The following is a 6,275-nucleotide window of genomic DNA, read 5'->3' on the forward strand; positions in this document are numbered from 1 at the left end:
CCTTTTCCAGAGCGACTTCCAGTTAGACAGTGCACCAAGTTCTGGTCAGAGCCCTCTCATCTTGGCTGTGACGGCATTCGGATGTCTGCGAATGGAGTGCACATGTGTAGCATAGGGGAAAAATGAGTTTTTTTTTTTGGTTTTTTTTTTTGTTCATTTTAATGGGCAGGACTGGAAGAAACAAATCTCTGGGCGGGTACAGCTTCACTTGAAGAATGTTCCAAAATAATTGGAAATCCAGCTCAAAGGATAAAAATGATTTTTATTTTGACTTTAGTAAAATTATTGGTACTAAAGGGCAGTTATGTACAAATAGGTATACCCAATGAAGGGACTGAATTACAGAGCACCTGGGTGTGCTTCGAACACACAGGTTCTTAAGGCCCCATCACACATAGCGATCTCGCTAGCGAGATTGCTGCTGAGTCACAATTTTTGTGACAACAGCGATCTCACCAGCGAGATTGCTGTGTGACTGTGATCAGCGACTGGCCCCCCTGCCAGGATCGCTGCAGGAAAGGCCAGGACTTTTTTTGGTCGCTTGTCTCCCGCTGGCCACCACGCATCGCTGCATGTGACAGGCAGGAGACCAGCGAGACGTGCGTCCTTTGGATACCCAATGTGTACGTTAGTTACCAGCGCACTGATGCAGGGAGCTGGTAACTAATGTACACATCGGGTATTTAGGGACGCACGTCCCTTGGATACCCAATGTGTAGGTTAGTTACCAGCTTCCTGCATCAGCGCGCTGGTTACTAACATGCTCAGCGACACCGGGCGTCGCTGTGCTGATCGCTAGTGAAGCCGTCTGTCAGCTCACGAGCAATCACATAGCGATTCACCAGCGATCCTGACACATTGATATCGTTATAAATCACAATATCCTACTGAAAAATAAATCAGAATAAAGGACCAATTGGTATAAATAGCAAAATTTTTTTTTTTTTTTTTTATTCATAAAGAATTAAAACAGTACAAATAGAGAGATGCACATATCAATAAAGGGACGTTATAAGCCCATTTTATTCCATACACCAAACACTGAATAAATACACCATTATGAAAATAGTAATAAATAATGGATGAACAATAGCTGCAAAATCCCTTATTCTATGAAAACATACACAATAATGTAAACATCCACAAAAGTGTGCAAGCTGTGGAATTTGTAATGTATCTATAAATTAGTGCAATAAGGATACTGATTAAAATGGAAGCTCTCAGACCTATGTAGCCACTGCAAATTGCCGAAAACCGCAAGGGGTCTAAACTACGGCGATGCCCATGGATTAAATCTGAGCCAAAGTGCTAGCCATCCCCATGGCAGTATCACCCTTTGTTGGCGGCATGAAATCCGCTCTCACAATGAAACCCATGCAGCGGCATAATGGCAGTGGTCATATGACACAGAAACAATTTGTATAATAGAGCAAAGCAGCCATTACCAATGATGGATATGGAGTCTCCTCAGGCGTCCCTCTGCCCCGACGCGCGTTTCGCCTTTGCTTCAACGGGAGGCATGACTTAAGAGGGGAAATCCCCGTTTAAATAATCCTCGGCCCAGCTGCAATCAATTACCTGACTGGAATAACCATGGCGCATGCCCATTACTGGAATATCAATAGCGCATGCCCAGAAAAAGTACTCAAAACCATGAAAAATAAATCATAATATCACTTGAGGTAGATCACCAGATCTTAAAAAACAATATTAAATTTCTTAAATATAAGCGCTACAAAAATAATATTTATAAGAATAGAATAGATAATCTTAATATATAGATCACTAGTGTATCAACATATTAAAGCGCTATTTTAATACAAGTATGAAGATCTGTGATATACTACTAAAGCCCTATGTCTACACATATAGGACCAAAATACTGATGTAAACTAATATTCATTCAAAATTTCATGATAAAGATAATAATTAGAGCACTGACCATGGTGAGCATGAAAAAAAGGAAATAAAAAGTAAAAAATGAATGGCAAAGAAGTCACCCTGAGTCCATGAAGTGAAAACGGCGCATGAGGGAGTTGAACTTGGTTCACTACTATCAAATAAGAGAAGTGTTTGTGTGCTCCTATGTCGTTCGCCACCAGTCATCATCAGATGACCCTGGACAGCGAAACGCACATAATGTGAGCATCACACTCTTCTCTGGTGAATCAAGACCCACTCATGCGCACTCACAAGAATGTATGTAAAATAGGGTACTTAAAAGGCACTCACCATACTAATAATAGATATGACAAATACACAATGATGAAAATGTCATATGTAAAAAAATGACACTAATAATGCTATATTCCAACTATGAACAAGACCATAATAATGAGGATTATAACACGAGGAAAAAACATAAGAAATGGAGGCATCTTCAAATCTTGAGTCTTCAATAAATGCCCATAAATCTTCTTTTCCATTTAAACACTGGAGGAATCAAACACGAAAACCAATGTTCTGTAACTAAAAAAAACAAAATGTTAATGTCACACTATAAAAACTTACCCACCCTAAAAAGTCCACAACCCATGGAAAAAGACAGGAATATGATAATGAATAATAAAGCTACAAAAAAGCACCGAAACCGAAGCTTTCATTGAGTCCTTGAGGAGTTAAGGTGCCCAATCGAAATATCCACTGGCACTCTTTTTTGGCTAATCTTTTACCAACATCTCCTCCTCTAAGACCCAAATTAATATGATCAATACCCTTGACTTGGAGTAACCTAGAATTGCTATGATGGAAATTTTTAAAATGCCTAGGTAATGTTTTCAACAAAGCAGCATCTTCAATCTTTTTGGCTTTGTCAATGTCGAGGCAGTGTTCCCGAACTCGAATCTTGAGCTCCCTACTAGTCATCCCAATATAGATTTTCTGGCATGGACAAGTGGCATAGTAGATCACTCCCTTCGTAGAGCATGTAATGTAAGTTCTAATATCAAAGCATCTGGATTGGTCAAAATTCTGGAACTTACTACTTTTTTTCATGTTGGCACATGCCTTGCACATACCACAGGGAAAAAATCCCATACGCTCCATATTCCTCTCCCTCTCTTTCCGTTGAGGATCATATTGGCTATGTGTCAAAATGTCTCGCAAACTTGGAGCCCTTTTTGCCACAAATGAGGGACCTGATGGTAAAATTTCCCTCAACACAGGATCGGTCAAGAGGATTTGCCAATGTCTCTGTACTATATTTTTAACCTCAAACCATTTATTATTGAAGTTTGAAATAAATCTTACCTGCTGGTCCTTGTTTACAATCCTAGGAGGAATCACATTCTTATGTAAAAGTTGTTCTCTGGGGACACTTTTTGCCCTCATATATCCTCTCTGAATAGACTTCCGATTGTATCCTCTATTTTGAAATCGTTTCCTGAGGATAGAGGACTGTTCTTCAAAAAGACCTTCATCAGAACAAATTCTCTTAATACGCAAAAATTGTCCAATGGGTATCCCATCTATAGTGGATTTTAGATGTGCCGATGAAGCATGGAGCAAGGAATTTGTTGCCGTGGGTTTACGATATACTGTGGTTGATAGCCGACCATCAGATAGAACTGTAATGGACAGATCCAAAAATTCAATTTTACGTCCATAATGATACGTCAACCTGATATTTTGGTTATTGTTGTTAAGTGTATTCATTAAACACCTCAATTCCTCACCTGATCCCTCATAAATAAACAGGATATCATCTATGTAACGGATCCAATTATGGATCCGTTCCATACCCACTATTTCGCTATCTTGAAAAATATGTCTTTCCCAAGCTCCCATAAACAGGTTCGCATATGAGGGGGCGCAAGCCGCCCCCATAGCTGTACCTTGCTTTTGAAGAAAAATTTTTTCATTAAAGGAAAATGCGTTATGAGTTAATACATATTTCAGTAAAGCAAGAACAAAGTTGGCCATATCATGATCTACGTTACTGTTTAAGAGGAATTTACCAACAGCATTAAGTCCATCTTGATGGCGAATCGATGTATATAAAGCCTCAACGTCTGCTGTAACAAGGATCATGTTGTCAGTTAATTGAATATTTTCTAAATGTCCAAGTGCAGCTGTGGTATCCTTAATATATGAGGGTAGCTGAGTCACTAAAGGTTTCAAAAAATGATCTATCACATTACATATGATCTCACAGAGACCCTCATTGGCTGCCACTATAGGTCTTCCCGGTGGATCCTGGGAATTTTTATGGACCTTTGGTATCAGATAGAACGTTGCTAACCTAGGACTGAGTTTTTGATGGATTTCTAATAATTTCTTAGGGACAATGTGGTTTTCAACTGCGGCCTCCAAAATATCAATCAGTTCCAGTTTAAATTGTCCCATAGGATTATAAGTAAGTAGCCTATACTCCTGAGTATTGTTTAACAATTTATTGGCTTGAGCCTCATACATGGAGTTCGGCCATATTACTATGTTACCTCCCTTGTCGGCCACCTTGAAAACCACATCGTCCCATTCCTTAAGTTCTCTTAAAGCATTCCTCTCCTGCATGGACAAATTGTTATGGCCAAACTTACTAGTTTTCTTTAATTTATCGATTTCAGATGACACAATCTTTGTGAACGTATCAACTGCCGGTACTAATGTTAAAGAGGGAAATTTTGTAGATTTATTAATTAATTTCACGGGGAAATTACTTACATTTGATGTATTCTCATCAATCAGAGACTCAAGAATCTCAAGAGCTTCATTTTCCTCCCTACTAGAGAAGTCACCACCACTTTCTTTTTTATGATGTAACCTCTTCAAAACCAGTTTTCTGGAGAAGAGATGCAAGTCCTTTATTGCCGTGAACGTGTCTAAATCAGATGAAGGGGAAAACGTTAGCCCTCTCTGTAGCACCCTAATTTGTGCATCTGTTAACATATGACTAGACAAATTAATAACCTCAACAGTATCACTCACTTGATTTTTAGGGGTAGCACTTTTTTTATGATGCTGTCGAGTCCTCGGTTTATAACTGGCTTCAAAAGTACTACTTCCCACATCACTAATAGAGGAATTGGATGTGGATAAATCCCTAAGCAAATTCCTAGGGATAGGATCTTTTTTCTTCGGCATTTGCCATTTGAAAATTCTCTTAGACTCAAAGTCAGCCCAATCCCTTTCATACTTCTTCTGTTTATTTAGACTAATGTGATTCTCCCATTTTTCAATGTCTTTATCAAGTTTCATAACAAATTCCTGAAATTCCTCTTTTCTCATATCATGTAATAAGATTTTTTGAAGATCCTCAACTTCAGTCTCTATATCTTTAAGAGTAATAGAATTTTTTTCAATAATTATTTTGATGAATTCCAAAGAACAGGTGTTAGCGGCCGCAATCCACCTATTAATAAGAGTTTCTTCTCCCAGATCAAAAGTAGGATATATGTTGATCCTTAAGCCTCTTGGAACGATATTCTGTGCCACATAATTTTCTAAGGTAATTTTCGTCCACCATACCTTAATCTTTTTATTCAAAACTCTTTTATATTTCTGTATATTATCCTGACTCGCATGGGAAGTAGAACTATGTGATGATGTAGCACCTCTCTGGAACATACTAGTGGCCTTCGCTTGCCAAGAACTTTCCTTGGCTTTGAAATCCATAATATGGCTCTGTTTAAACAACAGTCAATAATGATAAATCACTTATAAAATTGCCTCCATAATCAAAAAATAAATACCATAACTATTGATATAAATCACAATATCCTACTGAAAAATAAATCAGAATAAAGGACCAATTGGTATAAATAGCAAAATTTTTTTTTTTTATTCATAAAGAATTAAAACAGTACAAATAGAGAGATGCACATATCAATAAAGGGACGTTATAAGCCCATTTTATTCCATACACCAAACACTGAATAAATACACCATTATGAAAATAGTAATAAATAATGGATGAACAATAGCTGCAAAATCCCTTATTCTATGAAAACATACACAATAATGTAAACATCCACAAAAGTGTGCAAGCTGTGGAATTTGTAATGTATCTATAAATTAGTGCAATAAGGATACTGATTAAAATGGAAGCTCTCAGACCTATGTAGCCACTGCAAATTGCCGAAAACCGCAAGGGGTCTAAACTACGGCGATGCCCATGGATTAAATCTGAGCCAAAGTGCTAGCCATCCCCATGGCAGTATCACCCTTTGTTGGCGGCATGAAATCCGCTCTCACAATGAAACCCATGCAGCGGCATAATGGCAGTGGTCATATGACACAGAAACAATTTGTATAATAGAGCAAAGCAGCCATTACCA

General features: G+C 38.1%; 1 long non-coding RNA gene across 1 annotated transcript; it reads right to left on the bottom strand.

The window, feature by feature from the left end:
- Positions 1-958: 958 nt before the first annotated feature.
- On the bottom strand, positions 959-4,959 carry LOC141098667 (uncharacterized). The gene is made up of 3 exons (XR_012234310.1): positions 4,663-4,959; positions 3,250-3,566; positions 959-2,469 (listed from the first exon to the last, which is right to left on the bottom strand). It is a non-coding gene; the product is annotated as an uncharacterized lncRNA (long non-coding RNA).
- Between the last annotated feature and the right edge of the window lie 1,316 nt (positions 4,960-6,275).

This window comes from Dendrobates tinctorius, unplaced genomic scaffold (genome assembly GCF_039654945.1).
Source record: "Dendrobates tinctorius isolate UK_male_01 unplaced genomic scaffold, ASM3965494v1 ptg000093l, whole genome shotgun sequence".
Lineage (NCBI taxonomy): Eukaryota > Metazoa > Chordata > Amphibia > Anura > Dendrobatidae > Dendrobates > Dendrobates tinctorius.